The sequence below is a fragment of the Anarrhichthys ocellatus genome, unplaced genomic scaffold (genome assembly GCF_004355925.1).
Source record: "Anarrhichthys ocellatus isolate YVR2014 unplaced genomic scaffold, GSC_Weel_1.0 scaffold2, whole genome shotgun sequence".
Taxonomy (NCBI): domain Eukaryota; kingdom Metazoa; phylum Chordata; class Actinopteri; order Perciformes; family Anarhichadidae; genus Anarrhichthys; species Anarrhichthys ocellatus.
Window position 1 is genome coordinate 7,423,148 of NW_022280032.1, and position 22,768 is coordinate 7,445,915.

The following is a 22,768-nucleotide window of genomic DNA, read 5'->3' on the forward strand; positions in this document are numbered from 1 at the left end:
GTGTGTGTGTGTGTGTGTGTGTGTGTGTGTGTGTGTGTGTGTGTGTGCAGCATGAATGAACACCGCATGTGTGAACACCAGGAGCAGAGCGATGTTATAAATCTTGAGGAGGAAATAATCTGACTCGTGGATTAATTGTCACAGAAAGAGTTGTAAGAGTTGGCGGGTGTGGCTCAGGAGGCAGAGCGGATCTATGTTGTGTCAGTGGTTTGATCTTCGGCTCTTCCAAACCCCATGTCCTTGGGCAAGATACTGACTTCCAAATTGCTCCCGAAGGCTAAGCTGTGCGTTAGTGTGCTTTAGAATCTGATGAGCAGGTGGCACTTTGTATGGCAGCATGTGTATGAATGTGTGTGTGTGAATGTGTGTGTGTGAATGTTGCCTAAAGCACTTTGTGTGGTCTAAAAATTAGAAAGGCAACTAGAAGTCCATTCATTCACCAATACACAAGAAGAAGGGCTGATATATGTATACCGCACGCTAATGGCACTTCACTGCAGTGATGTTGACTGATATAGTTCACCTTGTAATATGGCTTCTCCCAATACCGTTGAAATACTCATATTGTTAATTAATTAACTAGTTATTGTGCATGAATATTCATTCGTGAACTTGTTGACGTGTGGTAAATATTGATAAATATTCCAAACGCAAATAATAGTTGTTACTTTTGTTTAAAATTGTAAGCTTATATTTAAAACAATTGTAGATTCTATCTACGTTTCTGAATAATAATGTCCCAAAATATGTAGGAGGTGTTGATATTACACAAAGATGCTACTCAGTAGGTAGCAGACTTTAGAACACACATCAGCTATTCGCTGTTGTTAGTGAGGCAAGAAAGGAATAGTTTGGTTCCTGAATCTTACAGGAGCTGAACCTGAGGTTGGGAGCTACGCTTCTGCGGTGACTCAGCTGTAACTGGCAGCAGCAGACATTACTCCACTACATCTTTACATCGCAAATATAGTAATTTGCTGCTATATCAACACTCTGAATATCGAACCTTAAACTGCAACGGTATTTGACTCAGCAAAGGAATCTGCTCAGACAACAGAGGGAATAACTAGTCCTTGGTTGAGCTCAAACATAGAGGCAGCCATGAATCCTATTGGTTAGTACCACTAGGGCTACAACTAACATCTATATTTATTATCGATTCATATGACAATTATTTTTTCTTTTTCTCTATAAACCCAATGCTGAAAAATGCTTATAACAATTTTCCAAGTTCACATCTTCAAATTGCTCTTTTGTCGCCATAAACAAGTAATTGATGATATTTTTGTTGGAAAAAAAAACAACAACAATTTATTGGTTAATAATATATAATAATTGCCAATTCATTTTCTGATAATGGACCAGTTAAAGTATCTATCTACCCAGCTACTGATAAAGCAATAATAATTATAAATAAAAATCAAATAATTACAGAATATCAAATATATTATTAAAAAGAAATTCTGAGAAAAATACATTAAAATACCGCCACATGGTTGCTTCTCATATCTAAATGAGGGCAGACCTGTTACCATACTGACCAAGTCAACACAGAGGCATTTTCAATTTAGAGGTCACACAAGTCTCGGCTAATAGAGTTCTGTCAGGATTACCAAAACGTAATTAAGATTAATTGTAGCATTTATCGCTCTCCACTTAGTGTATAAATCAAGTGTGACAGCACAGTATTGAGTCTCGCTGCGGGGCTGGTGGGTGTTACTACAGTGACCTGACATCTACACACAAGGCCTCTCAAGGCAGGTGGTTTTAGACTACAGGGATTTTGACAGGCTCCATTAGCCGACACTTGACTCTGACACTGAGGAGTGAATACAGACTGGAACTCCCGGACCCCCCTGGGTCCTGTTTACCTTTCAGACCACACTAGACGATAGTCTATCTGACAAGGAAGAATGTGAGAGATACAGTCATACTAACACTGCCGGACACCCACAGTGTGATAGACATATAAAACAATGTTACAGCAGAAAAGGAAAATAAGGGTTGGAATAATCTATATAAGATATAAGAACTGAGACAGTGTGTTAGCCTGACCAACTTTTCTGACTGCCTTCAGTGTTTTTCACTTTGTAGATGTCTTCACGTAGTTTTAATATGATCAGACGTTAAATCATCTAAATCCAATAGTTTGATAGAATAGGATTGTTCCAGTCATTTGCAAACGGCTTTGGGTGATCCTGCATTTGCGGTGGAGTGAAAATGAAATCCTTGCTCCTTCGGTTTGGGGAGGGTGTCTCTGAACACAAGGCTACCCTGCCACCCTGTTACCCCACCAATGTTTCCACTCCTCTGTCTTCAGGGCCAAATCTAGAAGAGACACTTTCCAGCTGGCCTGTGTGTGTCTGCTCTGTGCAACAATCAACAAAGGAATCTGTTCGGTTAGCGATGTACAATTAGATGGTTTTTAGAGTGTTTTATAAGAGAGAGAGAGACTAGATTTATAAAAACAGAGAAGACAAAGTGAAGGGATGAAAAGAGATCTTTGCTGTTGGTGGATTATTATAATAATAGCTAACTACATGACCAGTTACATATTATTCTATACTCTATTATACTTGTACTCGGGGACATATCTTATCCAAATCATATCTGAACTCTAAACTACAGATCAAAACATGAGAGGAAAGGTGTGTGTTTAACTGTGTAAACTGACACACACACCAATCTAATTTACGTGTTTTAATGTACCCTAAAATTGATGGATTTGACATATAGTTAAAGTTATTGAATAAAATTAACTGAATACAATTAATACTCCAAATAAAAATATATTGTATTCGTATGTAAGTAATACATATATATTAAAATGCTCCCAGAGTTTCAATACAACCATGAAGTTAAATTGACACAGTTAATGATTTCCTCATTGTTTTATTCTGTTGACTTCTTAAATATATTCCATGTGCAGCATTTTTATTGTAAAAAAATAGTTATTATTCAACACAGGTATCTTTAAAACACGAGTAGCTCTTGGTAGCCCACACGTTCTTCTCTGAAAACCACCATCACTGCAACGTCGCTCTACTGGTGGATTCAGGGATGGAGTAAACATTACCATATTGGTCATGATGACATTAACTTTGAATATACTTTTGCACATTAAAGTCAAGCTAAACGCTCTAACAAAAGCCACAGACAGACCTGGATCTAGGATCAAATCAAGCTAACTTAGCTGGTAAATGATGTGGTATCTTATGAAGGATTTCTTTTCCTTCATTGTCATTTGTTTATGTCTCAGGATTAAACAGAACCAACAGTGTTTACTGCCCAGCCAAGCTCAGTAAGGATCACCCCGGTCTGCGTGTTAATTATATATTTGTTTGGTTTATTTCCACGACTAGAGAGACAGATGCGTTCTGGTCGACTTCCACTGTTTTTCAAGGGTCCACTTCATCAATGTGTCTGTTCCTAGTCCAGATAACAAAGCTCAGGCATGCATATGAAACAAACAGGGAGTCCAAGTTTTACCCGGTGAGAGATTTGGATGCTAGACTCTTGGCACCTGCAGTCCTGCTCATCAGCAGGGGAGAGGCTGGATGAATGTGAGAAACCGATGTCCAGAGGAAACAATACCACAGTGCATTTAAAGCTGCTGCAACAATGACACATGCACAGATATTACACCTTGGACATGAGCTGAGCTTGACCCAATCAATATATACCATGTACAGATAAAGTCAAATTAAACTATTGATTATTCGCATTGGCTAAAATCAGTCCAAAAAACCCAAATATAAACAGTTTACTTACATTTATGACAAAACAAAGCAGCAAATACTCACATTTAGGTTTTTAAGAAAATGATTGCAGTTTCTCTAAGTATTTGATAATGATACATGTGTTTGAGTTGTGTGGTCTGTTGGTCAGAGAAAACACAACATCTGAGGAAAATTGTGATGGGCATTCCTCATTATTTTCTGACATTTTATAGATAATCAAAATATGAATTGAGAAAATAATGCAGTTCTTCAAACGTCCACTTGAGGCTATAGCTCCAAGGCAAGTCAACCTCCATAGATTTGCACGTTGCTCCGTGTGGCTGGAGCCACTCACCTCAGGAACCTATGGGTGACGTCACGGAGAACAAGTCCATATCTTAAACAGTCTATGGTTGCAACCCGAGAAAACATTGAGATTAATAGCAAATATGGAAATATCTAAATTCATGTCGAACATTAATCTATATATTTAACCACACATTTGTCTCCTCATCTACATTACTGATGTAGGTGACCGACACGGGACAGCCTGTCGGGGATATACTGGAGTGTATCATCTTTTTTCGTTTTTGTGTGAATTAATAAAAGGGTGATAAACAGCCTCTATCAGATTATCATTCACAACATACCAGTAAGCAATACCACAGTACACAGCCAACGTCACTGCACTCCTCCCCTCTTCAACCATTACCGTCATGAGGCTCTGTTCATTTCAGCACACGAGTGTTCACTGGAGCTGCAGTCTAATAGTTGCTGACTTGGCCTTACAAGACAAAGTTTCACTGAGCTGGCAGAGATGATAGATTCTGTTGGTCGCATTGTTTTTCCAACATCCCTATTTGGCTGTTCTGACCCCGTCATTTATAATGGCCCTGGTCCATGTTTAATTCATACAAGCCCAGCAGAGCGGGGCTCCGTACAGAAAGCTGGCTTTATAGGCGACAGCCATTCCAGTTTCCTGCCTCTGATATTATATCAAGACGGAACTCCGAGCCGAGATTTATGACCAGCACAGCAGGCTGTACATCTAACATGAGCGATACGCCAAGCCCTGTTCTTGCACCCCTGCCAACCTCAAATTTCAGATCAGTGTACTAACAACTTCACCCGGCTATTCACAAAAAAGGTCAGCGATTACAGCCCGACTGGACATCCATGCTTTGAGACGCAAGTGACACAATATAAACACTAATCAGGTATTTTGCAACCTTGATCTCCACACTGTTACAGCGTGGTAACATTAGCTGGGTGCCTTCCAAGTTGCATCAGAGAAGCCCTCACAGAGGTGCTGTCTCTGCAGCCTAATTAGGCGCTCCAGTAGCTGCTGTCAACGCCACCATCGTGGGCTTCAAAGCCCGGGCTCAAGCTTATGATCTGTCTGAATATTTCTTTCATGAAACCCTCGTCACATCACGGCTGTAATCACAAAAAAAGGTCAGTGGGAGGAAGAGCGGAAGGAGGAGGAGACTGGAATCGGTCGGTGAGATTGAGCCAATGGAAGTGAGCTTGACCCCCCTCAAAGTATTTGAAGCTGTTGTGCATGTCATGAGCATATCCAGAGGGACTTCTTTGATGCATGAGAAATGCCTTTTCAGGTGTCCTCACTTACACTCCCCGATGCTGCACGGCATTGCTCCAGTGGTCCAAACTAGCTGATAGCTTGCTGTTGCCACCATGTCACACATAACTCAGTCGATGTTGAAGCCCCAAATCAAAAGTGCTTGGTGACTAAAGGAAAATTCATATTTTGCTTCATCCTAAAGGTTTTGAATAAACAGAAAAAAATCGAGCCTATACTATACTGTACATCCTACTATATTAAGAATTCGAGGAGTTTCACACACCACATAAAAAGGCAGGCCTACCTAAAGAGTGAGTGCTGCGGTTTAACAAACATACTGTACAAGCAATCCTTCATAACAATCCGAATTCTGCAGGGCAGAATTAGCCTACACTGCTCGAGCTGAGGGTGGAAAGATGGTTGAGAGTGAGTGCTACAGACATTCTTGGAGTGTTAATGTCGTCACGATGGCCTGACCATGGGTCCGCAAACTAACAGACCATCATCTGCATCTGGCCTCCAGGCACGCTTGTGGTCCCGTGGCTCTCAAGAACGAAGTCGGGAGAGAAATCTGTAGTTGTTTAAAAGGTTACATAAGACAATATTTGGAGGTGATCTATTTCTTAGAAACACTGTGGCAGCGGTGGTTGTGGTCAGGATGAAAGATTCTTATCACATGCCGGCTCTGCCGCATCTACTGCAGCTGAAAGCATGCGTGTTAAATGTCCTCAATGAGAAGAGCAACAAGATGGAAATTAAATGCATGCAAGAATCATATTCCACTAAATGTAACGGACATGAACATTCAACGACATGATGCAATGTAAAAATGCCAGTGGCTGTGAGGAGTGTCTTGAGACTGAGACATGCTTGCATGCAAAAACATTCAAGCGCACGCACAAACGAGTGTGTGCAGTATACATGAATGGCCCCATTAAGGTCTTATAATGCCTTGTGTTGTTTTTAGTCTCGTCTTACTTTTCTTCAATATGTGAGTGTAAGTTTGTGCAACATGCAGTTTTGGCCGAGATTTCAATCTCAAGAAACAATCCTGGTTAAATGGTCAAATGAAAAAAATCTATAAAAAATAAGACAAAACCATCTCTCACACACACCTAAATATTCACAACGATGATGACACTCACACACACACACACACAGAACATTTCAGTCATGCGAGGGAGCCAGCAAGCTACAATAACAAACAGTGATGCACATGATTGAATACTACATTTAATATTTTCTTAATCTTTGGCTTTATTCAACATATTTGCCAAACGCAAACTCTTACTGTCGCCATTCATTCAAGGTGCAAGATCTGAGATTGGGAGCATTTCAACAACGTGAGCTTTCGGCTCACAGCTAACGGAACTAACAGCACTAACAACGGCAAGCAAACAGCGGCGAAAGTGCTGATAGAACTAACAGTGTTTACCTGACGGGGAACTGGCGGGTGGGTGCTCGCACGCTGGGCACGCTCACATGCACTAACATGCAGAGAAGCTCGGATAACAACACACACAAAGGGAGATGACTTAAATCTCTACTCAGGTCGACATTTCTCCACTATATCTTTACGTAGATAATACTTGTTTGCTGCTATATTAATGCTCAGAATGTTAACAACAGCTCCTTTTAACGAAGGCTTTGATTATTTTTCACACATAATAGTTGAGATGATAGGAATTTGATCAAATCAGATAAGTGTAAATGACAGTAATAATGTAATGTCAGCAGGTCATCATGAAATCATAAAACTCTCAGAGAGTCCACAGTACAGTTTTTCTCAAACGCTCCCGTCAACAAAGTTAACTCCAGTCAGACGGCACACTTCCTTAGACTTCCATAAATAAAGTTGTTGTTTTTGTTATTCTCCTCTCACAGATTAACGTCAACACTTTAACTGTACAACTGTTAGAAGCTTACGCAATGCTAGTATCCATGTTAATTGGGTGTTGTGATGAATCGTTTTGTTCTACTATGTGTTATTTATATTTCTGAAATAAATAATTCAGGTTAAGGGATTTAACCTGTTTGTTAAGTTGTTTTAATAAATATGGAATCAAAAGCAGATCTTTCTTTCTGTTAAAAAGAGCCCCGTCTTCAATAGCGAGACATAATAAAGCCAAAGATGCACAGAGCAACAACAAAGACTGTGTTTCCTTTTCCAGTGTCTTCATCATAGCAATGTGATGCAGAGGCTCCACTGAGATGAGCAAAGGCTGCTGTCACCATAATCAACCCAGTCAGAGATGGGAGCATGTGTCATCAGAGGAGGACTTAAGGTTATCGTAGTTCAGGATGCTCTGCTCTCCCATTTTCTCTCAATCTCTCTGTCTATCTTTTCCCGTCTCTCTCGCTGTGAACAAACAGAACCTTTCCATCAGCCGCTGCTATCTCCAAATGTCAATCAAACGGAGAAGAAGAACTGCAGGCGTCCCATTTTAAACAACCGCTGTGGTGTCAGCTTCAGATTAACCAACGGGCAGGACACGGGAGATGTGTTTCCTCAAGTCCTATCGAATCCAGAAAACCTTTTGAATTTCTAAGAGTGAATAGAAAATAAACTCGTGGCACAGCGGACTGTGAAGCAACATGTGCCACATGGCTGGCGTTTAGGCTGCGGACATCAGCCAGTCACCTAAAGAACATCATGTTCCAAGAAGCTCTGCGTTTCACCAACATGAGTAAAACGCATCGACGCCACAAAACAGAGCCATTAAGGCAGTGATGATTATTGCCAGGAGGCACAGAGGATTGAGGCGTCCATGGGTACAACACAAGAAGGCCCGTTATACAGGGCAGTCATTGCACTGTGGCCCTGAGAATCACAGCTCTTTGCTGGAGGACAACCTAATAAATCAACCCAGTGGCTGTTTTTATGTGCGCTACATGCTTTTATCTTCAGTATTTAACTACTGTGAGCCTGATAGATGCAGGCAGTAAAAAAGGAAGAGGTCTGATAAACAGTGTAGAGGGCACCACGGTAATCTATCACAGCAACCTCTGGGTTTGGCCTTCTACTGTCGTGCTGTCAACATCAGGGGATTGTCTACCAGATCACTGGATAACCTGAAGGGTGGCAGCCCATGAACATGTAGAATTTCAGGTAAACAAAACCAGGATTTAAAACGTCTTGACTTCTTTGTTTGAATTACTCAGACATCCTCCGTTTACATAGTCGGATCAAAGAACAAACAGACCTTTACTTAATGTCCACCTAGAGTCTTCAACGGTGGACGACGTTTGCTCAGTTGTCACAGAGATGTACGATTGTTTTATAAACTTGCAGTTGCATGCCTCCACCAGTTAAGTTTAAATTCATGTTTGTCCAAAATGTCATCACTTCAACATGTTATTCTGTTCGAGCTTTGTGTGAAATTGTCATAATTAGAACATTGATTCTTGAGTTATGGCCCAAAACATGTTCTAGGAAGTCACAGTGAGCTTTGACCACAAAACTGTATTGTATGTGTTTGATGCACATTTGTATTACATGTATTTTTTACTTACCTATATTCTCTATATATATTGTGGTATAGCATTATGTACATTATTTCTATTTTTCTTGTATTTCTTTATGCTTGCATACAAGAGCAACTGCAACGTACCAAGAAATAAAAATGCCTCAGTTCTGTCGTTACTTCTGTTTTTGGAAGGACGTGTAAAGAAAGGGATTTGATCTTGGGTTCCACAGACAAACTAGTCAATCACCAACAGTTGGCACAGCTGCAAATGGCTGTTTCAATTTTCAAAAAGCACACGCACGGTTGTGCGCCAGCCCCAATTACGCAGCTGCAGAGGTTTGAGGATGCACACGCGAGTTTGCCCAAAAGTATGGACCATTATCCCCGTTTACACTATTCACTGAATGATTCTCCATGACGGCAGGCTTTTCGTCACGCCCTCGCATGTGGCCATTTGGAACAGATATTAACACGCTTGCACTTTGCACCAAAACCATAATTTAGAAGCTTGTGAATCAATTACACGGTAGTTTGAATCACTAGCATAATGTAATCAATCTGTAATAAACAATAAAAGTATTATCACAAAAAAACTAATTCCCAAGACACAAGGACAGCAGGAGTACAGGAAGCACAGCAACATTTCAATAGACAATAAAAACCTTTAGAAACATCGTCTTTCTTCAATTGGAATGATGGCTTGTTGTCACAACACAATGTTTGGACCTGGTTTTGAATCTGTCAACATGGAGTGAACTGTGAACAGCTTTCACTGAATGGAGATACGACCCAGTGAGAGGTAAGTTGAAACTGGCTGGGGTTTTGGGGCGTATATCTGTCTCTAGACTTCATTGACTTGTTTGATTTTTTTGGCTCAGCAAGGAAAGCACCTTGCCAAAGCAAACTGAGGACACGATTATCTGTCTCCCATTTTAAGCTCCGCATTAATCTCTCTCCTATCCTCTTTAGAGTTTTGTTTCATTTGCAGACAGTACACATTCTTTTGATGTCGAGAAAATGAAGAGATTGTTTCCCAGCTCTGGCAACGTCTGTGTCTTTTGTGACGCCTCTGATCACTGCGAAGAACCTCTTTTTCACTCTCGCATCCGTCTGCCAGGTTAACAGCCAGGAGCGCAAGAGACAGACTCCCCTTCTTCAGATCACGCTGTTCTCACTTCACACCGTAAAGGAGGGAAGTGAAGGCTCGCTGGCACATCTGAGGCCACAGAGGGATTGTGGTCGCCGTCCCTCTCCTTGCTCCGTCCTTCCTTTGACTTACTATCAGAGGAGCGATGAATCACACTATCAGGCCAGCAGGAGCGAGTGAAGAGCCGCACATTGCGCGGCGCCGTGTCACATGTTTTGACCAATCAGGAAGAAAAAGCCCTGGAAATATGAAAAGAGCACTCGTGCATCTTTGAAGCTATTCTCATTTCCACCTTATATTATTCTCTTTGGTTCATGTGGGCCAGACAGAGTAAAGATCACGCATGATTGCATGCATTATAATAATGCTATTTGTATGTATCTCACAATTCAGAGCCAGAATCCAACTCATCCTCAGTAACATCAAGGTGCACTGCACATTATGAGATGTGACAGGACAATTGGATGATGTAAATTCATAAAATTACCATTTAACTCCGAAGATCAAACTTGAGCACTTTTTATTTGGATTGTTATACTTCGATTATTTTTTGGGGATTGGCATCTTAATTCTGTGGAAATTCTTGAATCCGTCCTGACAGAACCGCTCAGAGTGTGTTTTGAATCTCAAGGTGAAGCATTAAAACATGAAAGAACAAGCATTCCTCATCTGAGTCCATAAATCTATTTCCAGTGTCACGTCTTTATATCTGCTTCTATACTAAGACGATGAATATATTATGACGGTGAGAGCTTTAATGTAATCAGGAGCGACTATCAGCATTCTCAGGTGATTTCCTCCCATCCATTCTCCGTGTAATCAGTTCGCCCGTTTCCCTTCTGTCAGTTGAAACACGCACGCACTGTTTGTGGAGAATTGTTTATGCTTCTGAATTACTCATAGGGTCCTATAAATCAATGACTGCTGCACTGATAAAGACCATAACGGAAGAGACCAATGCATGTTGCATATTTAACCACAGGTGCACATGATTCATGTAAAAGAGTTGTTTCATTCAGCCCTTGTGTGTTAAATATGGCTCGACTGCAGCAAACCACAATACAAACGCAGTGAACAGAAACAAATAAACTGAAGATACGCATGGCGGGCGAATGGAGAGCTTGATGAAGAATGTAAGTGACAGGTTGTGATAACGAAACAAAAAGCTGTTGATATATTGTTATCAATTGTTCAACTTGTCAAACTCTATCCGCGGATAAAGACCATGAAAAGCTTCGGAAGAACTTCTAAAGTTAAGACTGTTTTGTAAAGCTACTATTGCCAGGATCAATAATGAACAACTACAATTCATAATGTTGAGAACTAATTAAACAAACAGGAACTGATGTGATCATTTATGAGCTTTGGAAGTCGGGTTTGTTTACCTTCAGACAGAGCCAGGCTAGCCTCCGTTTCCAGTCATTGCGCTAAGCTAAGCTAAGCTAACTGGCTGCTGGCGATAGCTTTATATTCAACACACAGGCATGAGAGTGACATCAATCCTCTCATCAAACTCTCACCAAGAAGGCAAATGAGCATACTTACCAAAATGTTAAACTATTCATTTAAAGAGAATGTTGGTTAGTATAGAGCGATGTGTAGTCCGCATAGTGAGGTTGCTGCTTTTAAATGGAATAATGTGATTATTAATAAGTTCTTCACTAGTGCGAATGTGTTTTTCTACCAGCATCTCTCAATTCATACAAATTTGAACATTTCCTCTCCCCCACGGAACTCAACTAAACTAAGAGTTGGTGAACAGAGGGGCCAGCGTGATTAAAAGGTCAGAGCTCTATTGGCGCTAAAAAGAGAACTCTGATACGGGTTCTCCTGACAAGCTGCAAATGTCACATTGGGCTTCACGTTCAAAGTGCTATTCTGCAACGTCTTTCCTTTGCCATGTTGCATCATGGCTGGCTGATGTAAGCTAGAGAACACAAAGGAAAGCGTAGCGGCTCATGCTCTACGTCATTACTTTGGGGAAGCCTGTCCTGCGGTTTCTATTTGTCTTCTAATGCAGTCCCTGGCCACACCCAGACACCAGTCCAAACAGCTGCCTGTCTCTGGCTGCCCCAATTTTGGAAAGATTGTGAATCCCTTTTAGCCAAATGCTGGGCAAGATGATGATGATGACAAAGATAGAACAATTGTATGCAATATGAGAACAGTGACATTTGGAACACTCTTTACTCTTTTCAAAGAAAGCAGCAGAGAATATGAATCAGATGACGGAGAAGGATCCATAAATTATAACGATCAAAAGGCAGGAGCGTGGTGGGAGGTTGAGTTTTCTCGTTCTAACGGAGGTGGGGGCTGTTGGATACAGCTGTCTCTGCCATCACTGGCGATGCCAAATTCTGCGACACATCTAAGAGTTGGCCTCGTGTCCTGATCTGAATTCAATGAAATGGAAAAAAGCAGGCTGTCCAATTTTATTCATCGCACCCTAACCCGCTGAACTTCGCCTGATTTTCCACTTCAAATGAATTTTGAGAGTTGCCCTTTTTCCCCTTGCTTTTTCAGTAAAGGTTCCAATCGGTTTGGGACTCCGTGGTTGTGTTTTACGCTAAGGCTGACTGTAAAATGTGAAATCAGGTCTTGCAAATTTTGTTCTCTCTCTCTTCCTGCGGAGCTCTCTGAGGAGCCGGTGTACTTTTGACAGCACCTCAGGGACAAATGCTGCGACATTAACAAAGAACAGGAACAACGCTGATACCTTTGTATCAGACGCAGGACATATTAGGGAAGGTTCAAACTGGACAAAAGGGACCGATCCCCAGGAGAATGTCGAATGAATTCGATTTTGACCCACTTAAACTTGTTAAACCATTACTATTAAAAGGTGTTGTTTTATATTTCATATTTTGGGACAAAACTGGAAAAATTATACTCGTTGAGGGAAACAGAACAAGACAAGAAACAAACAATTACAAATGTAAATGCTCATTAGTATCCAATAGAACCTATTACAAGCTGAGTGTGTTATTCAAACAGCTGTCCATCGGTCGGTATACCCTTTTTCATCCATCATGGACCGTCTGGGTCCACTGCCCACATGTGAAAACACACATCAGCACAGCGCTCCTCTCATTACTGGAGGAGATGGTGAAGCACTGGAGCTCACTGGTTCCAAAATAACCCCAATAATGGTGGAACAGCTGGGATACTTTTCCATTATGGAGCAGGGCCTCATTTGACAGCTTATCATGTATTCTCTGATGGTACAATTTCATCACATACTGGTTCCTTTATTGCTCTCATTTGAACTATTTAACATTTCTTTGTTATTCTTCAATGATTGACTTTTGTTTAGTCTTTCATATGTTTTATTTAGTTTTAGAGTTAAAGATACAGATTAAATTAATAGATTGGTTAATCATTGATTAATCTCTTGATTCAGTTTCAAAGCATACATGCCATGGTACCAGCCTCTTAACAGGAGACATATCATGAAAAAGGGGTTGAATAAATATCGAATAGATCCCAGTGAATATTGAATAATATTTGCGGTTTAAATGCCCATCCCTACTAACCCACAGACTGTGAAATAAGACCACCCACTCAGCTTCTTGTGGGCTGCCTGGATCAGAAAACATGTGATTTAACAAGCCGTTCACATGTGTCACTCCCTCCTGTGTCACATGCAGGCTCATTAGAATATAACTTTGGAAATATAGGAAAGAAAAGGAAATTTGAGATTTTGTAGTTTAAAGTAAGTCATCCTTTTTGCATTTGCAGCATGTCGGTTCCTACTCTATCTATTCATGGGTGGTCAATTAGAAGCCCAAGAATCACTGTGAGCTGTACATATGGGAAAAGGATCAATCTTGAGTGTTAATGATGTCATATATATATTTGTAAGGGATTTACACATATATTCTGTGACTGACGTGCAGGAGTGTGGCACTAAAACATGCGTACTGGTAATTGGTTCGGAGGTTGGAGGTGTGAAACGTGACAGCGTGTGTGTACATTTTTCTCATATACTGTACAAGCAGAAGCACCATAATCTTGATGGTTTTAAGCCAAATACTATTGATGCAAGTGTGTGTGTGTGTGTGTGTGTGTGTGTGTGAGAGTGTGACTGTTCCTCTGTAGCAGTTCTGCAGAAGGACAGCTTGGAGATAACCTGGTGACGTCACAGCCAGAGTCAGGTCTGCTATCTCTCCCTGACAGCAGGGCTGTGCGTCACTCCTTACATGCCGAGCCAGAGAGAGAGAGAGAGAGAGAGAGAGAGAGAGAGAGAGAGAGAGAGAAGGAAGGACAGAGGGTGGATGAGGAGAGGAGTTACTGAGGGAAGGAGGATAGAAAGGAAGCCTTGGATGATTTAGTGGAGGCGAGTGGGACCTGGGCCAGGGCGACACTAAAGTGGGAGAGTTTTTAATAAGAACAGGGAGGGACAGAGGGAGGAGCAGGGAGGGAGCAGGAGAGATTGTGTAAAGCACTCTTTACGGTAAGTGGTAATCAGAGAGAGAGAGGGCAGAAAAAACAGCAGGGTTCTGTTTAAAGAATAGAAATGCAAAAAGAAAAAAAAGGAATGAAGTGAACAAGAAGGGGGTTATCAGTTGTGCCAGATAAATAAACAGAGTGATATGTGAGCAGTATGAGCACCGGGCCACAGTTCATCATACGATAATGAACAAGAAGAAAAAGCAATATGGAGCAAGGTTCGTCATTGTGCCAAAGTGCACCAGCTTGTACTCCTGCTAATTATAAGCATTGTTGTGTGATAATTACATTCATGCCCGTCTCTTTTGAAGAGCAAAATGTCTCCCTACGGAGTTCTCCCATCACATTGCTCAAAACTGTGGAATCAACATGACCACAAACAGATCTGCTTTTCATTCATGGTTTTGGGGTTGAGGATTAAAAATATGAATAAAGTTATGTGGAACACACATCAAAAGAAAGAAAAAGTGCTAATTGCTCAAGGCATGCGTGAGACATTTTAGCCTTTTCTCTTTGTATGTTTGCATATTTGTGTGAATACACGTACATAATTGCACTGACACCATTTCAGACACGCAACTGACACGAAACAAATTATGGGAATTCAGAGTTCAGTGAGTGACTCCGCAACCTCGTCACTCCCCGCAAGCATCCAGCAAGCTCAGCAGGGTTTGTTGTGCTCCCCTCGTGTATGAAAATTACCTCAGTAATAAACATGAATTTACACATTTCTAACAATCTCAGGAAAAACTGAGCATTGTTAACCATGTAAAGGTAGAATTACAAATACAACAATTTATGAGTGATCGGTTAAATCAAATTGCAATAAATTGTATGGGTGTACCTAAAAAAGTGGCCACTGATTGTATGAATCTAATCACACCACGTCAGTTTTTGGGAAATCAGCAAGTTAGATGAGAAGATCTAAACAAGTATGACTCTAGAGCCAAGGGGCAATAAGCCTAGCTTTGCGTAAAGACTGGAGGCATATGGGGATAATCTGATCCTCCAACTCTCTGCACGTAGGTGGATAAACGTAACTTCCAAAATGTGGGACTACTCCTTTAAGTTGGATATATTCTGCAGCAATGTAAGTAGTCAAGTTACGTGATACGGAGGACCTCAGTATATATCTACACTGCACATAATCTAATATCGTGTCATGCTTGTTGGCTCAGAGTATCATCATACACATTGTTATTTAAAGATAACGTAAAGAAAGAATGTATTTAGAATGATAGAGACATGTATATATATTATAATATATGGTTATATGATATTGTGTTTTTTTGCTTAGTCTGTGGTTTTAAGATAACAGTCTTTGGTATTCATAGATGACATGTTTTTGGGGATTGGTCTCCACGGCTGTCTGTGAACATCCAGTCCACATTTGGTGAAATTCTGATCATTATTTCAAGATGCGATAAGGCAGACGCCTAGACATAATGAAATTATGAAAAAAACATGCTTTTGCTTTCCTCTACCTCAGGTAGGGATACCTCAAAAACGATTCGCTATGAGGGTGGAGCAAAACAGCTTGAGTTGTCAACTTACTTTTCTTTTAGGCCTTGTGCCATTAATGCATATCCACACACAAACACACACAAGTTTAAATTCTATGCGGTAGAGTTTGGAGTCCATTCGGTCAACATCACAGGAATGTGTTTGCTGATGAGGAAGCTCCTGCCCTCAGTTCCCTCTCTATATCATTGAGCTGGCACTGGGTTGTGCGTCATCAAAACAGATCACAGTGTTTACAGTCAACGTCTCTGTCTGTCGGTGAACACTAATGTGGAACACAGAGAGAGAGAGAGAGGGGGGGACTGCGGTCATGCAGTCTGAAGGCGATGTCCCTCTTATCATTCTACTGTTGCAGCAATCAGTTTTTTGAAAATCATGACAGCAGTAATGACTATGGGCCCAATAATGGTGTGGAGTTGAAGAGCATCAATGAGTAAAATATATTACCGTATAGGGATGCACAGATACCAATACTAGTATCGGGTATATATCCAATACTGTGCTCATATACTCGTACTCCTAAAACTACTCCGATACAACCGCACCCGATACCACAGCGTGCACCGTCATCGACACATGCAGCCACTTTCCCGGTAAGTCTCCACCGCATCGATTGCTGTAGGTTGTCAGCTGTGTGTCTGTCAGGTGTATGTACTCCATTTTATTTCTTTCTTTATTATTCATTTTAGCTGTTTAATTGATAGCATGTATCCGGCAACATTTGTATTGTCAATTAATGGTTAATTATAAACATCATAAACAATGAAAAAAAAACAGTTGTTTTTATTGACAGAAGTAAAGTTCCTGTTTTCTCAGGAGAGCTCAGGAAGAGGGTGAGGGGCTGGGGGGGGTTCTTATTTATGACTTCCTCACTCACTTTCTCCCTTTCCTCTCTATATCTATAACTTTACATTTACACACACACTCATTCATGCTTGACGAGAGCTGCTTTCACACTGCACTCACAGGTCGAGCACTACTGCTATTTCTGCACCTGAACCGAAGGCCTTTCACTTCTGAAACACAATGGCTGAAGTCCTTCTCTGCCATGTTTTGGACTCCCGGTGAATGAAACTTACTAGCGCTCGAGTGCATTTGAATCACATGAATTCTGCATGGGCAAAGCATTTGATGGTGAGGACAGTTGGTTCTGTAGTCAAACACTGCATTGCAAACATTGTCCGGTATATTGTAGTAGAAACGTAACGCACTGGCCCAAGATCTCACCAGACGAATGACTGACGATGAAGGATGAGGGAGGAGAGAAAGAAGGAAAGACGGAGGAGGGAGAAGCAAAAGAGAAATAAAGAGAACAAGTGTGGAGAACGACTGTTTATTTGACGAGGGGTGATTACGATCAGACACGGTGAAGCAAGCGCTTTTGTGAAGGGTGTGATCCCTGAAGAGAGGGAAAATTGGAAGGGCAGGCAGAAAGAGGGGGCAAAATATGTGAAAGGAGAGAAAGAGACACAGGGGGGGGGGGAGGGGGGGGGTTGAAAGAGAGCAAATGCAGAGAGAGCGGCTGCTTTAAAAAACATCTGGGAGCCATCAGGGAGCGGACAGAAAAACGCTGGACTCAGCTGAAACTGTCGGCTCTCCTCGCTACACTGCTTGCCTAGTGGCCTGCTTCACATCTAAGTAACACCTTCCCCCAAAAGACACAAAGTAGAGGAGGGAGAGTACAGTCTATCAGAGAGAGACCTTGAGCTCGGCATGCTCCTACTCCCCTCAGACCACAAGGAGTGCTGTAAAAGTGGACCATGCATTGTTAACGAACGGGATCCGTCTGAAGTCAACACATTGCAAAACGTCGGCTGTAAATGACATTCAGACACGCAACATGTCTGAGGTTCATTTGAAGCTGTAAAGTGCAACACATAAAAGCTTCACCGTGTGATGTTTGGCGCGGCCACGCAATGGCCGAGCCTATACTGCACTCGCCTGCTTTTCCTCCGTGCTGTCACCTGCACTCATTGATCATTTGAAGATTTCAACATATGACGTTTATGGAGGCAGCGCACTTCCATAGATGGCCATGAGAATTTAACCTCCGCAGGCTTTCACTTGAAAACGCAGGGAGACATGGAGTTTCCTGTGTGGTCACAGTGGTGTGAGCAGAGGGTGGCATCTGTCCATGTCTTCCCTGAAATGGCACGGCTCATGTGATGGCATTAGCAGAAATGTCAGTCACCCGGTCCCAGCGGTTGTGTAAAGGGCAGACTTTTCTTTCTCCGTGGCACCACCACAGCTATCCACTAAACCAGCAGAATCCCAGAGCATGTCTCCATTTCATTTTTCAAAGGATGGGGCAGACAGACGGCTATAAATTATACGTGCATGTCCATTTGGAACAGAAATATCTAATATCAGATATCTGTGGAAAGAGAATCACTGTGTAAAGAAAATAAAGAAGGTGGCACTATAGACAAAAGGTCACAAGTTCATAAAAGTCAAAACGGGTTATCACTTTGGGAAAATAAACGTGTGCCAATGGTAGTCTGCTACTTAGCTCACAATATATCTTGTGAACTAAATTTGGGCATTTTAGGTGTGTGACGCAACGACAAAGAGAGGCGACTGTTCGTTCAAAACAACAATGGCGGCTTCTGAAGAGGTTAGCGTAGATGCGGCAATGGCAACAGTCATGTCAGAACTGGAAAGTACTTCTTCATTGATAGAAGAGCAAAGAACAGCACTGAAGGCTTTTCTGTCTGAAAAAGATGTTTTCGCTCTTCTCCAGAATTTGCTAGTTGCCGAAAACAAGCTTCTACATGTGGATGCATTTATTTTCTTTTTCAAATACGTTAACGCTTAGCACACGTCTTACAATGTCAACCACAACAACTCATTCCATCGCAGCTTTGACCCAGAACTACCTTGCAGCAGCTTTGTACATAGCTGAGTTATAGCATCAGCATTCATGTCAGGGAGAGAGAAACTGCATTCCTTAATGAGCCATTTGTGGAATGCTTCTTTCCATCAAATCTGTAACAAGTTCAATTTCTGTTGCTAATCCCTTTCTGGAGGAACACAATGATATGTAAATTGTTGTCTCAGAATGGCAGAATTGTTATTAAAAAGCGGACACAGATTGAAAATGATTCAGGGACGACCCCAGCAATATATTCATACCGCGGCAGCCCGCTCCTGTCCAGACATGTCCTACGTACAAGACCTCCCAATGTTTACCCAAACTGTCTCCATTTCCTCAGAGATAGATTGATTAAGAATGAAGAAATATCAGTGAAAATAATTTTTCCCGGTCAGTTTATAGGCCACTACTGCAACCACATCCCCCTCCAAGCCTGATCTGCATGTCATCATTTCTTTTGAGTGAATTTCCCCGCTCTCTAGCCGTTTCTTTCTTCCCCTCCCCCACTCCTATCCTCTGCCCTCCTTTTTATCCAACTTCCATTCTTGCTCTCTTCGTCTCCCCCACACGCCAACCCCCCCCTCCTCTTTCTCCTCTCCTTGCCTCTCTCTTCTTTTCTGGCACGTCCCTCTGTCTTTGTGTTGCCATCCAGAAGAGGTAGCGGTGACGATAGTGGTGATGCGCGGTCCCGGGCAGAGTCCAGGACAGTGTTGTGGACGAAGCACGGGCAGAGTGATCATCGCCATCATCAGCCAGATGAGGAGAGCCAAACTTGAGCTCTGTCCATCCCCATCAGGCTGGCTGACAGTCACAAACTCATCTCTTATTCACTCCACTCATCAATTATACACAGGCCAAAGGAGCCCTGAGAGGCAGGGGGCTGCAAAGGCCGCTCTCCACGTGTCGTCCCCAACTGCAGCACAAAGACACATCTGTGCTCGGCCCTTATCATCAATGTCCTCCTTCAGTCTCTGTGAGAGCAGCAGACAGCTTGTCATCATGCCTTTAGCCACTGCTGCTATGTACGGATGTCATGTATCTCATCGTGAGGCTACGGTTAGATCATCCGGCCCAACAATGACATGATGACGAGAGAGCGCAGTGCTGGAAACCCTTCGGAGTACAAATATTCCATTAATTGTTCATTTGCAGCGTCCTCCATTGGGATCCATTAAAAGAGCAAATATGACGTCAATGTTTATATTCTGATCTGGAATCTGCAATCTGATTGGTCGCTATTCCTTTCGGATGAAAATGCACTGACCAAAACAAAACTGACAGATGGCCAACATAAATCCTGCTCAGGTATTTACACAAGCCTCCATTTTTCAGTCCACATGCTGAACCATTGTTTCACCAACTGTGATTTACAGCACGAGTGGGACCAATAACAAATAACAAACATGACATATAGTCCTGGAAAACAGATTTGGAAAAAAAAGAGCAATATTTAACAGTCGAGACGGTCCATTAAAAGCTCCATGTCAGACTTGTATCAGCAACAGTGTCAGCTAAAGGCTGAGTAAAATAGTGCTCAGAATTTACAGCTTTGTCATCAGAGATTAGATATCTTTTGATGTTGTGTTCAAGGAAAAATCTTTAATGTAAGAAGAGCTGAGCCTCGCGATGCTATCTGGAGGATACAGCTTCAAGTGGTCACTTCTAGCAAGAAAGATCCGAGGCTAATGGTTGAGTTAGCTATTACCTGTGTGCAAACACGGCTAATTCTGACAAGTACAAAACCCTCCCGGCCATTCTTGGAAAGATACAAACTACATGGCAACAGAACTGCTCCTATGTTGTCCAGGACTTCATGATCCTGTCTCTCAAAGTGCTGCACAAACAAGACTTTTGTCTTTAACACGAGGCTATAGCTTGATTGTTTAAAAAGACACAAGCATCTTCTCTTTACACACCAACAGTTTTACAGTCACAAGTTATTTCCATATGAGGCAATGCAGCTGGCGCTGGGGGAGCCCATTCAGAGAGGTGGGCTGGCCCCTAGATGAAAGCAGTAGCATCCATGCCAGAGTTAGGGTGACATGCCCATTCCTTCTGTGTGTGTGTGTGTGTGTGTGTGTGTGTGTGTGCGTGTGTGTGTGTGTGTGAGAGAGAGGGAGACTGATCACCACTGCATAAAGTAATCTGACCTGAACAGGCATCTAAACACTAAACTTGCAAGTCAGCCGGATCTAACAAGCGCAGCTCAACGGTTTCATTTGCACGAGACCCGACTGTGACAAGCCGAGTGTGATTAACAGAACTTCTTTTTCTTTTACTGATTTTAAGACGGTTACATATTGAAGTAGGTAGTCATTCTGGCTTGTCTTTTTGCTTTTTATCTGTATATTTATTTATTAGTGACTAGTATATTATAAATCGTATATATTTCTGTTTTACCTGTTTGCTATAATTGTCTTTTAATGTTTTTATTTTCAATGACATTTGCTCCCTTTAAGATTCAATACATTTTTCATATTTTTTTTTGTGGTCCTTTTATAGAAGCACATTTGTCATCCTCTGGTTGTGAATCAGACAGTGTTGTCTACTGCTGCTCTGATTGGTTTTGTCTGGGAGCAGATTGATTATTAATTATGCAGATTGCAAGCACCTGACTAATGAGGCTGTTCTGCACTGTGACTTGACAAGACAAAGACCTCTCTGGGTTTGCAATGTAGCTCTATTAAATTAAATTTATTAAGAGTCAACAGTACGGTGTGCATATCTTTTGTCTTACTTCTGCAGGGAAATTAAACTTCTCGTGTGCTTTTGAATGGAGACAAAGGTTGTTTGTAGTTTCTAGGATTGCTCTGCCATCACACAGGTAACAATGTGTGCTTCAGAGTGTTTATTACACAGATTATTAAATGAGTAGCTCAGAGATATTTAGCTTCAAATAAACTATTCTCATTAGCGCTGTATCACTGCACAATCTGAGATCCATAACATGACCTAATTCAACATCTTGGCGGCATGTCTTCTGCTTTGTTTGTTGCGTACATGGCAGCAATGTGTCAACATTCACTGCGATGTGTACACGACTGCTGTGTAACCAAAGAAACATGCTGGCGTACAATAACTGAGCAATACACGCACTGTAAATCCCACACGTCATATTCTATTTCCTGTCGGTGGGCCTCCCAAATCCATAAGGGATTGATGGACTTTCATCCAACTCTAAGAAATTGCTTAATGTGAGGAGGAAATAGAGTTGTAGCTGTCAGTGCCTGTAATGCTGGATGTCTTAAGCAGATAATGAAGGGAGTAGGGGATGGAAAGAGGGCAAGAGGGGGAGAGAGAGAGAGAGAGAGAGAGAGAGAGAGAGAGAGAGAGAGACACCACACAGAAAGCTGGGCAGCAACTCTGACAAATCGCTGAAGCCTGCAAAATGGGAGGCTGCAAGAGGAGAGGCAGCAGTCCAATCACATTTTAAGGACAAATATATATTGAATCATCAGAAAAAAAAAAGGTGGTTTAGCTCAGATACAAGAGCAAATCCCAAATGACTCCACTGACACCAACCTGTATTGTGAGAATGGCGGAGATGCCGATGATGTAAAGATAATGCTGATGAGCGTAAGCCGAACTGCTCCAGCAACGATTAGTGCTGTTGCACCATTGTCATGTGTCCTCTTCGAAAACAGAGAAAGTAGTTTACGTTCTCTCCGAGGTTAAGGATGATCCCAAGCAATCTGACATGAGGGAATTGGTTAAAGGCAGATATGAAGCATATTAGTCACATATGGCGGCCTCAATCACACACATCCAACCTCCAGAGACGTACATGTATGCGTGGGAAATATGTTATGGCCCAATACCTTAAGGATTGAGACTTATTCTATTTCACATGATGTAGAAGAGAGGCTAATGTGCCTCCACTAATTGGTCCCCCCCCGAGGGTCTGAGTTTAGAACACAGTAAAACAGCCCAAACCATTTATTTCCGCATCTGTCATCAGCGCACAGCATGCCGCAATCACTATCATCCCATCCGCCTCCCTTGACCCTCATG

The 22,768-nt window shown here is 41.9% G+C and overlaps 1 protein-coding gene across 1 annotated transcript in view; it reads right to left on the bottom strand.

The window, feature by feature from the left end:
• LOC116389436 (cGMP-inhibited 3',5'-cyclic phosphodiesterase A) overlaps positions 1–22,341 on the bottom strand; it is a 98,136-nt gene extending 75,795 nt beyond the window's left edge. Inside the window, exon 1 of the mRNA XM_031858129.1 lies at positions 22,280–22,341. The gene's annotated coding sequence lies outside the window, so the exon portion shown is untranslated. The remainder of the gene's footprint in view (positions 1–22,279) is intronic.
• Positions 22,342–22,768: the final 427 nt, after the last annotated feature.